At 36.0% G+C, this 20,196-nt stretch overlaps 1 long non-coding RNA gene across 7 annotated transcripts; it reads right to left on the bottom strand.

Annotated features, from left to right (window-relative positions):
* Positions 1-880: 880 nt before the first annotated feature.
* LOC139891674 (uncharacterized) lies at positions 881-14,463 on the bottom strand. Of its 7 annotated transcripts, none has more exons than XR_011773773.1 (9): positions 13,856-14,463; positions 4,043-4,362; positions 3,608-3,665; positions 2,319-2,383; positions 2,190-2,240; positions 1,527-1,649; positions 1,358-1,438; positions 1,022-1,102; positions 881-932 (listed from the first exon to the last, which is right to left on the bottom strand). It is a non-coding gene; the product is annotated as an uncharacterized lncRNA (long non-coding RNA). The 7 variants fall into 7 exon arrangements; XR_011773777.1 differs by lacking the exons at positions 881-932; positions 1,022-1,102 and adding an exon at positions 1,109-1,284 and having other exon boundaries at positions 4,043-4,125; positions 4,269-4,362; XR_011773771.1 differs by lacking the exons at positions 881-932; positions 1,022-1,102 and adding an exon at positions 1,109-1,284.
* Positions 14,464-20,196: the final 5,733 nt, after the last annotated feature.

The raw sequence follows: 20,196 nt of genomic DNA, 5'->3' as shown, positions 1-20,196 counted from the left end.
CGGGGCAAAATTATAATTTTTATAAACTTCAGGGACCAAGAATGAAATTCTGAAAATTTCAGGGACCAAATTGTAAAATTTCAGAATTGCTACAGTACCGCTACAGTACCGCTACAGTGATGCTACAGTGACTTGCTACAGTGCCGCCAGCTGCTACAGTGATCGTCTTCTCCGGCGAAAATTCCGGCACCGGTAGTCTTCTCCGGCGATATTCCGGCGAGTTGACCAAACTTTGATCGCGTTTTCTGGGCTCGTTATAACTCCGTTTAAGTCACCGTTTTTTGCGTTGGACTCGGTTCGACGAGATGAATCCAATGGTACACTCAAAATTGAATTTTGAGAAAACTTCAGAAAACCCAAAACTCAACCAACGTCTCTAACCAAGCTCTTGATACCACTTGTTAGGAAGAGGGGATCGCCTGGACGTTGGGAGATAAAAATTTGAGAGAAAAACAACTCTATTACTCACAAGAATAGATTTACAGAGTATTACAAAACTCTTACAAAAAAAAAAAAAAAAACTCTCAAAACTCACACACACTCTCTAGGTTGTGATTACACTTCTCTGAGTGATTTGGGATGATTTACAATGAAAGTTTGCATCTCTATTTATAGCAAAAATTCTATGGCGGTGGAAGGGTGTGAACGGAGATGGTGGGCGGCCGTCATCGTGTTCATCTTTGCTTCTTCTACATGGTGTTCAAAGAAGGCTACTTTGAACATCTAGAAGGTGAGCCTCTAGATTGTAGGCTGGAAACTTTCAATACAGCGAGTATATATACAGGTAGTTCATGAGAACAAATTGCAGAAAACCAAGTCCCTGTTTGTGAACAGTTTGCAGAAAACCAAATCTCTGAAATTGTGTAAACTTAAAGCCATTTGCATCAAGCTCAAACTTTCTTCTTGTATGCGGGCTCCTTCAGAAGCACACACTATAATAAGAGGTAGAAATTCTTTAGTAGCGTACTCAATCAAACGGTGTAAAAGTAACTCAATATGAAGCTAAGTATATAAACCTTACCATTATTTAACAGCTTACAATGGTGTAAAAGTAAAATATAATCCAATAAACTGTTTTAAGAGGGCTCACATTAAGAGCTTTCTGTACATAAAGATAATCAACATTAGCACAAATGCTTTAATAATAACAAATTCTGAAATACAACTAATATAGTTAAACCATGTATTCCAAATTATAACTATCCGAAATGTATTCTAAAATACTATGGATCCTATTCCTTTTTTTTCTAGCTCGATGTAAATTCTGCAACTTGTTTCCTGTATCTGTACGTATAATTTGTAGGCTAAATAAATTTGTAAGTTATAAGTTGGAAATAATCTATAGCAGTCCGCTTACTCGTTCATCATTTGGTGAAATTCTTCGATGTTAGGTTCATATAACATTATGTTGCATTCGTTCCATTTAGCTCCACATTTCCTGAACGTTTACACTTAATATTAATATGAGTATAAATCAACTCACCTGTAAGCTTTTGCAAATAAGCTTATAATCTTACCATACGTACCTCACCTCTATAGTCTCTTACTCAACATTAGCTAGCTGCTAGTATTACTGGCTTTTCCAGCTATTTGTATGTTTGTACATCGAAGTGTGCAGTGTGCTCGCTCCATAAAGTCGAGGTGCAGTCCTAAATGGTAACAAATAGGCATTAACACCAATACATTATCTCATCTGAATTTGAGCAACATAAAATGCATAGCAGTTTAGTAGCAAATATTTATCAATGACCAACATCAATACTATCACCAACAATTGTTGTCACAAAATTCGGTAAGTCACATAATCGATCATCACAATTTATTAACCGATCAGTGAATAACAGCCGTGATGATACAGTCGGATATATACAACCAACACCAAACATATCATATGAATTATCAGGCATAGTACCACTACAAATTCATGTCTTACGTTTTTTTTCTAGAAGACATGATAACAACTAATACTAACAATACTCTACACAATATATTAATCATCAAAATCAAGCAAAACTTAAGAGTTAACCATACAATTCACAGCAGCAGCGGTAACATAAGTTTTTTTTTTAAAAAAAAAAAAAAAAAAAAAAAAAAAAAAAAAAATTAGTAAAACACAACACAACAGATTTCACATATACGAATAAAAACTATAACTAACGAATAGTTATAACCCAAATACACTACAATACCTTTGTAAATTCACCATTCTGAACCCAGTAATGTCAACGAACACAGCAACACTGTATGGAAAAATAAGTATCCAAAAATTAAGCAAAAATTTTAAAATAATAGAAATCAAAAAACTATAAACAGTATACATGTTAACAAAAAGCAGTTGAAAACATAGAGTCCAAATGCAACTTAAAAACTCCAATTAGCAAACCTGCAATAGCAATCACATGTAAATTACAAAATAATCAACAATACATTACATAATAATGAACAAATTAACACTATGCACGTTAACAAAATTCAATTAACAAAGTATAATAATCAACAAAAGACACTAAACAAATCCCAAAGAAGTAAGAATCATACCGTATTTCTCCCAAAAAAAAGCAATTGCATGAGTCAATCAGTTTGAAACATAGAATGTATTTATAAGAACACATAGAATGTGCAGTTAGCAATATATATAGTGTATATCTGTACCACCTATAACAATAATAGCACAATAAATCAGTTATGTACAAACGATAAGCAAATCATTACCGTTCAAAATTAAAATAAGGTAATGGGATCAATGTGATAAAAAAACAAATATTAGGAACATGGGTTCTCACTAAATTTACTTTCAAAACTGTATCAAGTATGGCGTTGTTAACTTCACCAAATTAATATACATTCAATACACAGTATCAATTTACTATTCCTAACAATATTTTATTACTAAAATCCACTTTTTCAAAATAACCCCCCAACTTTGGTCAAAAGTATAAATCGGCCCTTAACCAGAATTTTTCATAAATGACCCCCAACTTTGGTCAAAATACAAATCATCCCTTAACCAGAATTTTCATAAAAAATCTTAAATAAACTCCATCAAAATCTACAACGGACCATATTTTCTCGCTCGCCGCGAGTTAAATTTTTCCAACAATACAGTTGAACTTAAAATAATTTTACGAACACAACGTAGCTAACTACTCACAAAACGGATGCCTTTTAAAAAACGCTAAATGGTTTGGGCCACCTTTCATACACATTGTTTTTTTTTTTTTTCCAACCACTTAGTTTTCTATTAGGGCCTGCTTTAGAGTTCCGCTGCTAAGCGCGGGCTCCTTAACTTGTTTATGTTCAAAACGATATTAAGTATGGCTTTGTTGACTTCACTTGTACGGTTGTACCTATAAATTCATACATATGCACTAATCACAGAATATCGAAAACTCCTAAAACATAAGAAAACTGGAACTTCACAACTATATGAGCCACATCCAAAATCCTTGTTTCTAGTTATTTTTTTAATGTACACTCCCTAATACATAAGCTAAAATATTAAATTAAATATATTATTATATCTGTATTATAATATAATTATAATTATAGTTTTGTAACAAAATCGTAAGTAAAAAAAGAGCAGATGATAAGGGTACCAAAAACGTACCACATCAACAAACACTATATACTTAACACAAACTAAATATTATCCATCGCACAAACACCTGCAAAATATGCCAGACAGAAAGAAGACTAAAGCGTCAACCACTATCAAAATGAGCATCATCTAATAATAACTATCAAGCATCTATGTTTAATGTCTTATGACGTAGCCCGAATGTTACGTAATAGTTCTCAGGAAAGGTATTATACAAATGCTGTTTGGAACAAAAGGTATTACAGAACTTAAATTTGTTTTCTAGTATTTTCTATGTGAAATATTTAGTAGAGTCTATTCCAAATAAAAAATCAAGAGCTAAACTTCATTCCTAAGAGTAAACTAAAAAGAATTATATGAGTAATACCCTTTAAGAAATTAAAGAGGAGAACATACAAGTATACAACACCTCAAAATGTAAATCATTTCTAAGATAAACCATACCTTCTATCATGTTGTCCTCGACAACGGCTAAAACGAAACATGTGCTTCAAGCCTTATTGTGCTTGGCTTAAAACCGCTTCCATCTTAAAAAATGACACCAAAATTAGTAAATGATGCTTTAGTATTAAGTAAAATTAATTCAAATCACAACACATAGTTCAAGAATAACTCATCAACTTTATTAATATTGCATAGTGTCATCGCTCAAAATATATTAAAGATAAACCGTATCAATTCATTAAAGCATGGTCAGATATAGTCCGGAATCTATCAGTTGCAATCTCATCGTTTATTTCTTAGAACCTGTGATCCATCAAAACCTGTTAACAAACATAATCCTGTTAGACTGAAGAAACAAAAGTAATTACCTTTTTAAGTAATTGACTTTAGGATCAGAAGGTCAACTTCATCACTTCCCAAAAATAGAAGATCACAAGAGTCCATATGGTCAAGCATACAATGGATAGAGCAGACTTGCACAAACAAGCATCTTTCCACAATTGTAAAAGGGGTTCCAAAAGTAGATTTGGATCCATACCTTTATTAGAAATAGCTGTTGTAACTTTTGTGTATAAAACACTTAGTGTAACATCCCGCATTTTTCCGTTAAATTATTTTTAACGCCGTCTTTTTTTTATTTTTTTTTTATTTTATTTTATTATTTAATATCCTCAGTATCTCGATTCGTATCCTCCATTAGCTACATTCTTAAAATATTTTCGTTATTGGATTATAACGTCTCCCGTACTCCCGTGTAATTCAAAATACTCGTTCGGTTAATTCCCGCACCCGACTACAAACTAGAGGGACTAGTTTTTCCAAAAAGACAAAGAGGTGACTAGCACTTTGACTAGTCAACCTCCTCCCCATCTTTCTTTTTCATTTCTTTTCCAATTTCTTTTCATACTTCTCCATTTTCTCTCAATCCTTCAAAAAGGAAATCATCATCCATTTCAAATCGATCAAGCTTCAATCCAAACAAATTACATATTTGGAATCCTTGCATCTTCCTCTTCGATTCCATACCGATTTCATCAAATTTGGGTAACTTTCTAAAATCACTAATTTTATGTGTTCTTGAGTTTTTGAGTTAAAAAGGTTGTTAATTAGTGTCTATGGCTCAAGTCTAGTATGATTATGTGTTTTGTATGCTTGTTCTTGCTAGTTTGGTGTAACTAATTCATATTGAAAGAATGCTTGCTTAATCTTGAGTTTTAGGTGTTCATATGTTGTTAAAGATGAAAGATCATGTTTTAATTGTGTTCCTAACATCACTAGCTTCAAATTGGTATGTAGGTTGACATGGATTAGTTCATAAACTTGATTATGAAATTTGGTGAATATGGGTTAGGGTTTCATGAACTTGAAATGGTTTTGTAATGCTTTGAATGACATGTAATGTTGTTTGTAAGTGTTTAGATACATTGTATGCGTGATTATCTACACAACGGCTTATTAAATGGGTGTATTAAATTTTCGAATCATTAAATTGCATTTATGAACTTGGAAGTAATAAATGTAAATGTGAGCATTAATGGTGATTTTGATATGAGTTTGTTTGGTTTTGATTGAGTAAATGCATTTAGTTATCTTCCTTGTCAAATTACCTTTCTAATGATATATGATATGCGTTTTAAATGTTTTCGGTGCATGAAATGTGTTAAATTGTGTTTTGGGTCGTGACTTAGACCAATTTTCTGCAAACAACATGTTTCCCAGGTAGTGCGCGCCGCGCACATACCTGCGCGCCGCGCATAATCAAAAATCCCAGATGTCTGCCTTCTTGGTTAATTTCTGACCAGGATTTACACTTGGGTGCACGCCGCGCGCCGCGCATTTGGTCCAGCTCATTTTTGTCTTTGTTTTTCATATCACAAAATGTTCCCGCTTAACTATAATCCTGTTTACCATGAGACTTGACTATTATGCTCATATATGATTTCTCATCATGAGAAAATTGTCGGACACCCGACCCGACCCCGTTGACTTTGACTTTGACCAAGTTTGACTTTAGTCAAACTTAACCAAACAATTATACAATCGTTCTAACATGTTTAACTACTTGTAACGTGCATGAAACTTGACAATTTGCTTCACATGCTATATTAATCGAGTCGTATTGAGCCATAGGACTAATTGAACATCTTTGACCCTTCGTGACTATCGTTATTGATACAACCTAATTGTTTAGGTCGAGACTAGCATTGTTCTTTGCACGTTTACTTGTTGAAGTACTATTTCACTCTTGCAATCAAAGGTGAGATCATAGTCCCACCTTTTCAACAACTTTTATACTTTTAAATCGTGGGCTGAGAAAACATATACTTCGTTACATCTTGTACTACTTACTTTTATGTATTGAACACAAGTGTGAAAACAAACATTCTACGTGCGAGTTAGAACAAAAATGCCTCAATTCGATTATCATTAGTTACACTTGCAGGGTGTAAGCGAGAACTTATATTGTGTGGCCATACGGGTTTAACAAACCCTCATTCGGACGGTTCGCTACCGTTATGCGGATGAAATATATTTTTGTGTTTTAGTGTGGGTTCTAGCACTGTGTGATGGGGTAACGTTGGTTAAGTTTTGATAATTGAGTGCTCGCGTATAACAACACTTTTGGAATGCAAATGATTTGGATAATCTACGTTATGGAAATACAAAATCTTGTGGTTCAAAAACAACGTTTAATACTTACTAAACCTATGATTTCACCAACGTTTTCGTTGACAGATTTCTATATTTTTCTCAGGTCTTGCACGATATGTGATACATGCTTCCGCTCACTTTTTGATACTTGCATTGGATGTCGAGTATACATGCATTACTTGGAGCGTCTTTTGACTTTACTTAAACCGTGTCGCCTAGATTTCAAATGTACTTATAACCTTGTAACTTAACTTTTGGTTGAACAATTCTTGTAAACTTTGAAAACAATCTTTATTTTGAAATGAGGGTGACATATTTTGGTCAAACATTGTCATAAAGACTTATGACCAGGTAATGGGACCCACGTAGTCGACGCCGTCACTTGACGATTTGTCGGGGTCGCTACAAGTGGTATCAGAGCCTTGGTTGTAGGGATTTAGAGTTCATTTGTGTCCACCCCGAGTCATAGGGTACATAGGTGAATCTAGACTACAACCGGCATATAGACTGAAGTAGGAATTACTTGACTATTTGTACATTTATACTCGAACTCTTCAATCATATCTAACTCGTATTCGATCTTGATCTTACGTTGATAAATTTTGTTGACGCGCCACCTTGACTTTATGAGGTAATGTTAAATGCACATGAGAATCAGGGTAATATAATTTCCGGGATTATATTACGGTGATTCATATGGACATTCCGACATTATGACATAAAGAATTTAAGGCGAGTCAAGGAAAATTTTCTCTACATCATCATTCCCTATCATGATTAGTATTATTGAGAATACTAATCAACGATATTCTTGTGTCTTGAAGGAACAATGCCTCCCCGTCGCGGACCACGTAATGAAACTTCCGAACAAGCTTTTCAACGCATGATAGCCACCGCCATAGGTGCGGCTATGGCTAGTATCTCCTCCGACATCAATAACAACCACAACCACAACAACCATGGAGCCGGTAATTCAAACGAGGGTTGCTCCTACAAAACTTTCATGGGGTGCAAACCTCACACCTTCGATGGGACCGGAGGACCGGTTGTGCTCACCCGATGGTTTGAGCAAACAGAAGCCGTTTTTAGCATAAGCGGTTGTCGGGACCAAGACAAAGTCAAATATTCCACCCACACTTTTGCCGGTATCGCCCTCACATGGTGGAATACGTATGTGCTGTCGGTGGGTATCGATGAAGCCCACACACTCTCATGGGCCGACTTAAAGAAAAAGATGATCACCGAATACTTCCCGCGCGAAGAGACCCGTAAGCTCGAACACGAACTAAGAACTTTAAAAGCGGTCGGGAATGACCTAAAGGCATATAATCAACGATTTTCTGAGCTATCCTTGATGTGCCCAAACCTCGTGACCCCCGAACCTCTAAGGGTTGAACTTTACATGGATGGTCTTCCCAAGAGCATCAAACAAGGAGTAATGTCATCCAAACCCAGTAATCACCAAGAGGCCCTGAATATGGCCCGTCAATTGATCGAAACGGTAGACGAGATTGAAGTGCCGGCACCTAAAGCCGAGGATGAGTCGGGTGACAACAAAAGAAAATGGGAAGCCCCCCAATCGAGCAACTACAACAACAACTTTGCCAAGGAACCTCTCACCCCCGTCGGCAAGAAAAGTTATGCCGGGACACGACCTTTTTGCAACAAATGCCACAAGCATCATTTTGGTGAATGTGGCAAGCTAATTTGCCATCGGTGCCAAGGTAGTGGTCATATTGCCAAGTATTGTGGAAGTTCCGCCCCCGTCACTCAAAAGGGGCCCGACGCACCAAAGCCGAGTATTTGCTACAAATGTGGCCAATCGGGTCATTTTAGGAATGAATGCCCAAATAAGAAAATCAACCCCAACGCACGCCGTTGAACTTTCAACATCGACACCTAGGATGCCCGAGACGACGATGGACTAGTCACGGGTAAGTTTCTTCACAACAAACCGTATATTTCATACTTATTCGATTCGTTTACCGCTAGACGTTTATTAACCAAGTCTTTGACTCGTGCTCTTTGCACTCCACTTTTTCCCCTAGATACTACTTAAGCAATTTAAGTGACCCACGGAAACATATTGTGTGCCTATAAATTTTATCGGGGGATATACGTTAAGAATTTTGACTTGACACCTATAGAACTAAGGAGCTCAAAAACCTATTCGTTAAGGTGAAATTGTTTCCCTACCATTATGTATAGGTTGTTGTGAACTAAGTAATTTTCGGTTGGAAACCGATACCCTCTTCCTCGTATCCATGGCCTCATGATTATTTGCGTGGATCCCGTGTATTCCAAATCGACCTCCGTTCCGGTTATCATCAATTGGGGGTTAAGGGAGACGATGTCTCCTAAGCCATTTTTTTTTTCAAACTCGCAACGTTAGTTGTAAACCTCTCTTAGTACCATTCGATTTATTTAGGACTCTGCCCGTATTCATGAACCTCCTAAACCGCGTATGCAAATTCATATAGACTAATCTGTTATCGTATTTATAGATGACATCTTAACTTATTCAAGTAAAGAAGGAAAACGAACAACATCACCATCTTAAGCTCGAACTTTTGAGAAAAGAGCAACTCTATACCAAATTCTCCGAGTGAGAATTTCTGTCGAACGAAGTCCAATTTTCTAGACCATGATGTTAAGAATTGGACAAGGCATTACAATCAATCTCGAAATCAAGCCACACGTAATCATGAAACTCTCTCAACTCAGACTTGTATTCGTAAAATCTTAGATCTCACCGGTTCTTACCGAAAATTCATTTCTGACTTTTCTCGTGTTACACGACTTTAATCTCTCCGTGATCGAACCTAGAGCGTGATTCTTCACACCAACATTTCTAGCTAAATTCGTACAACACCAGATGGGACTCAAATATGGAAATATTTCTACTTGGACGCCGAAAGGCATACTCCCTCGACCCGAAATCAACGGAACGGAAATTCGTTATTTTGCACGAAGAATTCAAATACTAAATTGTGGATCCGATCAATATTCTCGTCATCACGTACCACACTACATACCTCTGTTATTTCACCGTTACCGTCTGATATTACTGGAAATTAAGATAACACACAATCCAACGATACTTCACTCTTCTTTGACTTAACGCCCTTGTGTTTCTGATAATCGGCCAACTATAATTCAACCCCTAACTATACAACTACGTGTACTATCTCGTTTCTCTTTCAGACTTCAACTTTTGACAACTAGAGGCACGTTATGGCAACCTCGAGATGCAAGCTCATCCTATTCTAAGTCCTCATTTCACTCCTATCTTTATCGCTCGCATTTCCGTTTAAAGAAACTCCTTGTAACATTTCTCCATGGATAGAGAAATTCCTCATATTACATTAGTATTCGCCACGAGGGTGAATAGTCCTAACGAACATTTTTCGAACCCTAACTGACTTGTTCAAACATATCTTAAGAGATTCTATTCCAACACGGAGTATCTTTGTCAATTATCCCGTATCGAAATACTCGTTTCGCCTCTAGTTTTACAAGAAACCTTGGAGACCCGCTTAGACATGAGTACCGCGTACCACCCACAAACAGACGAACCGAACAAACGAACGATTTACGTCTTCGAAAGACATGTTTCAAACTTGCATGGTCGCTTTTAGTAGATCCCTCTTACAACAGTAGTTACCACTCGTGTGTTCACACGCACTTTCCGAAACCCTATAGGACCGCTAATGTCATACCCCGATTCATTTAACCAAAGCATGTGGCAAGCAAATCATCGAATCTGAACTCCATCAAGAAACAACAATTGAGATCGTTCAAGTCCGAGAAGGGCTCGAGATGACTCGTAGTCGCCAGAAGAGTTATACCAAACTTAGATGAAAACCTCACAAATCCCAGTGTGTAACCGCATAATATTGAGAAACCGCACCTTGGAAAGGTGTAATCCATTTTGGGAAATCGAGAAAGGCTATATCCGCAATATCGAACCTTTTGAAACCTTGGGGCGTATTGGAACCGCTTCCTACCGTTTAGAACTTCCGACTCAATTAAGTTTCCGTTTACCCTACATTTCGTGTAACAAACTTAAAAACGTGTCCTGCGGAACAGGAACGTGCAATCCTACTAGGTACATCAACTATCGATGACAAACTACTCTTCATAGGAAAACCAGTTGAAACCGGGGATCGTAAAAACCAAACCTTAATACAACGTAAAATCCCGACTATCCGAAATCGTGAAAATGTCCAAGGACGTATCCTCACTTACTTATAGCATTGACAACGAAAGGTCTCGAGCAAGAGACATCGACTATTACTTCCAACTAAATTTCGGGACGAAATTTCTTTTGAGGTGTGGATAATGTAACATCCCGCATTTTTTCGTTAAATTATTTTTAACGCCGTCTTTTTTTTATTTTTTATTTTATTTTATTTTATTATTTAATATCCTCAGTATCTCGATTCGTATCCTCCATTAGCTACATTCTTAAAATATTTTCGTTATTGGATTATAACGTCTCCCGTACTCCCGTGTAATTCAAAATACTCGTTCGGTTAATTCCCGCACCCGACTACAAACTAGAGGGACTAGTTTTGCCAAAAAGACAAAGAGGTGACTAGCACTTTGACTAGTCAACCTCCTCCCCATCTTTCTTTTTCATTTCTTTTCCAATTTCTTTTCATACTTCTCCATTTTCTCTCAATCCTTCAAAAAGGAAATCATCATCCATTTCAAATCGATCAAGCTTCAATCCAAACAAATTACATATTTGGAATCCTTGCATCTTCCTCTTCGATTCCATACCGATTTCATCAAATTTGGGTAACTTTCTAAAATCACTAATTTTATGTGTTCTTGAGTTTTTGAGTTAAAAAGGTTGTTAATTAGTGTCTATGGCTCAAGTCTAGTATGATTATGTGTTTTGTATGCTTGTTCTTGCTAGTTTGGTGTAACTAATTCATATTGAAAGAATGCTTGCTTAATCTTGAGTTTTAGGTGTTCATATGTTGTTAAAGATGAAAGATCATGTTTTAATTGTGTTCCTAACATCACTAGCTTCAAATTGGTATGTAGGTTGACATGGATTAGTTCATAAACTTGATTATGAAATTTGGTGAATATGGGTTAGGGTTTCATGAACTTGAAATGGTTTTGTAATGCTTTGAATGACATGTAATGTTGTTTGTAAGTGTTTAGATACATTGTATGCGTGATTATCTACACAACGGCTTATTAAATGGGTGTATTAAATTTCCGAATCATTAAATTGCATTTATGAACTTGGAAGTAATAAATGTGAGCATTAATGGTGATTTTGATATGAGTTTGTTTGGTTTTGATTGAGTAAATGCATTTAGTTATCTTCCTTGTCAAATTACCTTTCTAATGATATATGATATGCGTTTTAAATGTTTTCGGTGCATGAAATGTGTTAAATTGTGTTTTGGGTCGTGACTTAGACCAATTTTCTGCAAACAACATGTTTCCCAGGTAGTGCGCGCCGCGCACATACCTGCGCGCCGCGCATAATCAAAAATCCCAGATGTCTGCCTTCTTGGTTAATTTCTGACCAGGATTTACACTTGGGTGCGCGCCGCGCAACCCACAGCGCGCCGCGCATTTGGTCCAGCTCATTTTTGTCTTTGTTTTTCATATCACAAAATGTTCCCGCTTAACTATAATCCTGTTTACCATGAGACTTGACTATTATGCTCATATATGATTTCTCATCATGAGAAAATTGTCGGACACCCGACCCGACCCCGTTGACTTTGACTTTGACCAAGTTTGACTTTAGTCAAACTTAACCAAACAATTATACAATCGTTCTAACATGTTTAACTACTTGTAACGTGCATGAAACTTGACAATTTGCTTCACATGCTATATTAATCGAGTCGTATTGAGCCATAGGACTAATTGAACATCTTTGACCCTTCGTGACTATCGTTATTGATACAACCTAATTGTTTAGGTCGAGACTAGCATTGTTCTTTGCACGTTTACTTGTTGAAGTACTATTTCACTCTTGCAATCAAAGGTGAGATCATAGTCCCACCTTTTCAACAACTTTTATACTTTTAAATCGTGGGCTGAGAAAACATATACTTCGTTACATCTTGTACTACTTACTTTTATGTATTGAACACAAGTGTGAAAATAAACATTCCACGTGCGAGTTAGAACAAAAATGCCTCAATTCGATTATCATTAGTTACACTTGCAGGGTGTAAGCGAGAACTTATATTGTGTGGCCATACGGGTTTAACAAACCCTCATTCGGACGGTTCGCTACCGTTATGCGGATGAAATATATTTTTGTGTTTTAGTGTGGGTTCTAGCACTGTGTGATGGGGTAACGTTGGTTAAGTTTTGATAATTGAGTGCTCGCGTATAACAACACTTTTGGAATGCAAATGATTTGGATAATCTACGTTATGAAAATACAAAATCTTGTGGTTCAAAAACAACGTTTAATACTTACTAAACCTATGATTTCACCAACGTTTTCGTTGACAGATTTCTATATTTTTCTCAGGTCTTGCACGATATGTGATACATGCTTCCGCTCACTTTTTGATACTTGCATTGGATGTCGAGTATACATGCATTACTTGGAGCGTCTTTTGACTTTACTTAAACCGTGTCGCCTAGATTTCAAATGTACTTATAACCTTGTAACTTAACTTTTGGTTGAACAATTCTTGTAAACTTTGAAAACAATCTTTATTTTGAAATGAGGGTGACATATTTTGGTCAAACATTGTCATAAAGACTTATGACCAGGTAATGGGACCCACGTAGTCGACGCCGTCACTTGACGATTTGTCGGGGTCGCTACACTTAGCAGATGTAAACAATTGAAAAAATTCAAGTTAAAATGAAAAACAATCACTGATCAATCGTTTACAATAAATTTAGCTTTCGATTCTTATTTTATCAATGTATCAGAGCTAACGGTGTAGATCTTGAGATCAATACACTCGTTTTTAGCTTCAATCATCTACCAAATTAAGCTGCCATGTCACAAACTGACGGTAGCTCAAGAAATTCAAAGTAGAAAATCAACCTGTTAAACCAAGTTGCCATGTCAAAATATGACGGTAGCTCTGTTAACAACAACCCAACCAACTACAACTCAAAAGTGATCAATTAGAAAACCATAAATTAACGAGTTACCTGGATATACTCTGTCAACCGTCACCTCCCATCACCAAAATAGAAACCATCACTGCAAACCACTCTCGACCACCAGAAGAACTGAGGTGTGTATATTGTGGTATATCAGGACACACAATAGTTCAATGTTTTGAACTTATTGGTTATCCGGAATGGTGAAGCAAAAGGAAACATGGTAGGATGGCGGTAACGGCGACAGTCAGAGATAGAAAGAAAGCTGAGGTTGTGATGACGGCCGGCGGCCACCATAAGGTTACCAGCAACAGCGACTTCAAACTCTTTCATAATCCGAAAAAAGGTATCTCGAAATCTAATTCCTTGTATCAATCGACCAAATGGGTAAGGGTTAAACCCTCAAACCCTAATTTAGTAAATCGATTGCCTTTTATTCCCAAAAATCGGTCCAATTGCTCTATTAAATCGAAAAAGAAGGGAAACCCAGATCCGTTCCCTAAATCGACTGACTTTTATTCCCAAAATCCGTTTAATTGCTTGCAAACGACCGGAGAAGAAGGAGTATATCCTTATTCTCGATCAATTGTACCAGAAGGAGATAAAAAGAAACTAAATATCACGAACCCTAATTTTGGGAATATAAGTATCATGAACAGTGAGAAGAAGGTGTTGACTACTTCAGCTGCCACCATCGATATTAAAAAAGGAAAAAGGGGTAGGGCTCATCTTGGGCCTAATGGGGCTTATATGGCTCAAAACAAGGATGGGCTTGACCAGGCCCAACAACCCTATATCAGACAGGCCCAAAAACATGATTTCAGCTTAAAAAAGGAACTTTTAAATAATTGTGGTGATATCGGAAAAGCAAATATTATTTCAAATAATGTAAAAAATAATGAATGGATTTTTGATTGTGGTGCTACCCACACCATGAGTTTTGAAAAATCCGATTTTTATGCTCAATCAAAACCTCGGGTTAGTAAAATTCAAACTGCCAATGGTGGTGTTGTACAAGTTGAAGCGGGTGGGAAAATTGAAATTACTCCGACTATGAAACTATCTAATTGTTTATATATTCCCGCCCTATCTCATAAGTTGCTATCAATTAGCCACGTTACAAAAGAACTAAACTGTTCTGTTCTATTACACCCCAATTTTTGTGTTCTACAAGATATCAGGACTGGGGTAATTATTGGACGTGGAACCAAACGGGGTGGGTTATACTATGTAGACGAAGTAACCCAACAAGGTACCGTGATGCTTGCTCACGGAACACCTACGAGGGAAGCTTGGTTATGGCATAGAAGGTTGGGTCACCCATCAGCCGGAAATTTACACGCTTTATTTCCCAGTCTTTCTCCGTCTAATGTTACTTTAAGTGAAACTTGTATTTTGGCTAAAAGCCACCTAAGTACGTTTAAACCTAGTAAAACAAGGAAAGATGCCCCTTTTGCTTTAATCCATTTGGATGTTTGGGGTCCTGCTCCAGTCATTGGGGGGAGAAACTTCCGGTATTTTGTCCTATTTAATGATGACCATTCACGCATGACCTGGATTTATTTTTTAACACACAAATAAGAAGTGTTTGAAAATTTTTCTCATTTTTATAAAATGATACAAACCCAATTTAATAAAAATATTCAAATTTTGAGATCCGATAATGGGGGTGAGTTTGTCAACACCTCAATGAAACATTTTTGCGAAGAAAACGGGATTATTCACCAAACATCTTGCGCTTATACTCCTGAACAAAATGGAGTAGCCGAACGGAAAAATCGACTACTTTTAGAAATGACAAGAGCGTTGTTGATTGAATCTAAAGTTCCGAAGAGTTTTTGGCCCGAAGCCCTGGCTTCCGCTACCTATCTTATCAACCGTTTACCTACCAAAGTTTTGGGCACAAAAACCCCTAAAGATACTCTTTCTCAATTCCATACTCTTCCGACTTCATTTAGCATTGAACCTCGAATATTTGGGTGCTCGGTTTTTGTCCACATTCCAAAACATGAACGTACCAAATTTGATCCTTGTGCGAAAAAATGTGTCATGGTTGGCTATGGAATAAACCAAAAAGGATATCGGTGTTATAGTCCAAAAAGACGTCATGTCTTTACAACAATGAACTGTGACTTTGTCGAAACCGAATATTTTTACGATACCCAACTCACGAGTGAGGGGGAGAAAGAGGACAACGACACTCTCAGTTGGTTAACATGGATACCTAAACCTGGTAACATTTAAACACCGACATCAAATCCTGATCCCGAGTCACCAAAACCAACATCAGATCCTGATCTCGAATCATCAAATCCTGATCCCGAATCACCAAACCCTAGCCCCGAATCACCTAACATTGAACCAAATGAAATCTCCTCAAGTAATGAAGTTCAAGAGGAAAAAAATAGTCAAACTCACGATATAATACTTGACAACAATTCCACTCCCGCTGAAACCACAGAAAGATATGTTCTACCACAAAGAGCCAACAGAGGAGTACCACCAAAGAGATACTCTCCACAAAAAGAAGCTCAAAGATCAAGATACCCAGTTGTGAATATTACACATGGGAACCTATCAAGTGAAGCACGGAAATTCAATTCTGCTTTATACTCTGAAGAAATTCCAGCCACAGTTGATCAAGCAATGAAATCTGACAAATGGAGAAAGGCCATGGAAGGAAGCACTCAAGAAAAGTGATACATGGGAAAAATGTGTCATTCCTCAAGGAAAAAAACCAGTAGGAAATCGATGGGTGTTTACAATAAAATACAAACCAGATGGTACCATTGAAAGATACAAAGCCCGGCTAGTTGCCAAGGGATATACTCAAACATATGGATTAGATTATTCCGAGGCTTTCTCTCCAGTTGCAAACATTGATACCATCAGAGTTCTTTTCTCTATTGCTTCAAATGAAGAATGACCACTTCACCAATTTGATGTGAAGAATGCCTTTCTACATGGTGAATTAAAAGAAGAAGTTTATATGGATGCTCCACCAGGATTCTCCGGAAACTTCAAAAATGGGAAAGCTTGTCGACTTAAGAAATCTTTATATGGATTAAAACAATCCCCACGGGCTTGGTTTGGGAAATTTACTTTATTTATGAAACAAAATGATTTCAAACAAAGTAACTCGGATCACACTCTCTTTTTTAAACGAAAAGAAAATTTAATTACATGCTTAATCATTTATGTTGATGATATGATAATAACAGGAAATGATAAAAAGGAAATTTCGAACTTAAAAATGAACTTATTTAAAGAATTTGAAATGAAAGACTTGGGCAGACTTAAATACTTTCTGGGGATTGAGGTATTACGATCCCAACAGGAGATATTTATCTGTCAAAAGAAGCATGTTCTTGATTTTCTTGCAGAAACAGGTATGATTGATTGCAAACCAGCTGATACTTCAATGATTCCAAACCAGAAGCTATATATGGAAGATGATGCTAATCTTGCTGATAAAGAGCAATACCAAAGGATGGTGGGAAAACTCATCTATCTTGCTCACACACGACCTGATATACCACATGCAGTTGAAGTTGTTAATCAATTCATGCATCAACCACAGGTTCATCATATGGAAGCTGTAATGAGAATCATCAGATACTTGAAGAAAACAGTGGATCATGGAGTTATTTTTAAGAGACATGGTGAAATGTCCCGTTCTTATTGATTAAAAACGTTCCATATTAATTGATTTCGTTGCGAGGTTTTGACCTCTATATGAGACGTTTTTCAAAGACTGCATTCATTTTTAAAACAAACCATAACCTTTATTTCATAAATAAAGGTTTAAAAAGCTTTACGTAGATTATCAAATAATGATAATCTAAAATATCCTGTTTACACACGACCATTACATAATGGTTTACAATACAAATATGTTACATCGAAATCAGTCTCTTGAATGCAGTTTTTACACAATATCATACAAACATGGACTCCAAATCTTGTCCTTATTTTAGTATGCAACAGCGGAAGCTCTTAATATTCACCTGAGAATAAACATGCTTTAAACGTCAACAAAAATGTTGGTGAGTTATAGGTTTAACCTATATATATCAAATCGTAACAATAGACCACAAGATTTCATATTTCAATACACATCTCATACATAGAGATAAAAATCATTCATATGGTGAACACCTGGTAACCGACAATAACAAGATGCATATATAAGAATATCCCCATCATTCCGGGACACCCTTCGGATATGATATAAATTTCGAAGTACTAAAGCATCCGGTACTTTGGATGGGGTTTGTTAGGCCCAATAGATCTATCTTTAGGATTCGCGTCAATTAGGGTGTCTGTTCCCTAATTCTTAGATTACCAGACTTAATAAAAAGGGGCATATTCGATTTCGATAATTCAACCATAGAATGTAGTTTCACATACTTGTGTCTATTTTGTAAATCATTTATAAAACCTGCATGTATTCTCATCCCAAAAATATTAGATTTTAAAAGTGGGACTATAACTCACTTTCACAGATTTTTACTTCGTCGGGAAGTAAGACTTGGCCACTGGTTGATTCACGAACCTATAACAATATATACATATATATCAAAGTATGTTCAAAATATATTTACAACACTTTTAATATATTTTGATGTTTTAAGTTTATTAAGTCAGCTGTCCTCGTTAGTAACCTACAACTAGTTGTCCACAATTAGATGTACAGAAATAAATCGATAAATATTATCTTGAATCAATCCACGACCCAGTGTATACGTATCTCAGTATTGATCACAACTCAAACTATATATATTTTGGAATCAACCTCAACCCTGTATAGCTAACTCCAACATTCACATATAGAGTGTCTATGGTTGTTCCGAAATATATATAGATGTGTGGACATGATAGGTCGAAACATTGTATACGTGTCTATGGTATCTTAAGATTACATAATATACAATACAAGTTGATTAAGTTATGGTTGGAATAGATTTGTTACCAATTTTCACGTAGCTAAAATGAGAAAAATTATCCAATCTTGTTTTACCCATAACTTCTTCATTTTAAATCCGTTTTGAGTGAATCAAATTGCTATGGTTTCATATTGAACTCTATTTTATGAATCTAAACAGAAAAAGTATAGGTTTATAGTCGGAAAAATAAGTTACAAGTCGTTTTTGTAAAGGTAGTCATTTCAGTCGAAAGAACGACGTCTAGATGACCATTTTAGAAAACATACTTTCACTTTGAGTTTAACCATAATTTTTGGATATAGTTTCATGCTCATAATAAAAATCATTTTCTCAAAATAACAACTTTTAAATCAAAGTTTATCATAGTTTTTAATTAACTAACCCAAAACAGCCCGCGGTGTTACTACGACGGCGTAAATCCGGTTTTACGGTGTTTTTCGTGTTTCCAGGTTTTAAATCATTAAGTTAGCATATCATATAGATATAGAACATGTGTTTAGTTGATTTTAAAAGTCAAGTTAGAAGGATTAACTTTTGTTTGCGAACAAGTTTAGAATTAACTAAACTATGTTCTAGTGATTACAAGTTTAAACCTTCGAATAAGATAGCTTTATATGTATGAATCGAATGATGTTATGAACATCATTACTACCTTAAGTTCCTTGGATAAACCTACTGGAAAAGAGAAAAATGGATCTAGCTTCAATGGATCCTTGGATGGCTCGAAGTTCTTGAAGCAGAATCATGACACGAAAACAAGTTCAAGTAAGATCATCACTTGAAATAAGATTGTTATAGTTATAGAAATTGAACCAAAGTTTGAATATGATTATTACCTTGTATTAGAATGATAACCTACTGTAATAAACAAAGATTTCTTGAGGTTGGATGATCACCTTACAAGATTGGAAGTGAGCTAGCAAACTTGAAAGTATTCTTGATTTTATGAAACTAGAACTTTTGGAATTTATGAAGAACACTTAGAACTTGAAGATAGAACTTGAGAGAGATCAATTAGATGAAGAAAATTGAAGAATGAAAGTGTTTGTAGGTGTTTTTGGTCGTTGGTGTATGGATTAGATATAAAGGATATGTAATTTTGTTTTCATGTAAATAAGTCATGAATGATTACTCATATTTTTGTAATTTTATGAGATATTTCATGCTAGTTGCCAAATGATGGTTCCCACATGTGTTAGGTGACTCACATGGGCTGCTAAGAGCTGATCATTGGAGTGTATATACCAATAGTACATACATCTAAAAGCTGTGTATTGTACGAGTACGAATACGGGTGCATACGAGTAGAATTGTTGATGAAACTGAACGAGGATGTAATTGTAAGCATTTTTGTTAAGTAGAAGTATTTTGATAAGTGTATTGAAGTCTTTCAAAAGTGTATAAATACATATTAAAACACTACATGTATATACATTTTAACTG

This window comes from Rutidosis leptorrhynchoides, chromosome 2, assembly GCF_046630445.1.
Source record: "Rutidosis leptorrhynchoides isolate AG116_Rl617_1_P2 chromosome 2, CSIRO_AGI_Rlap_v1, whole genome shotgun sequence".
Taxonomy (NCBI): Eukaryota; Viridiplantae; Streptophyta; class Magnoliopsida; order Asterales; family Asteraceae; genus Rutidosis; species Rutidosis leptorrhynchoides.
This window is presented reverse-complemented; position numbering and strand designations above follow the sequence as displayed.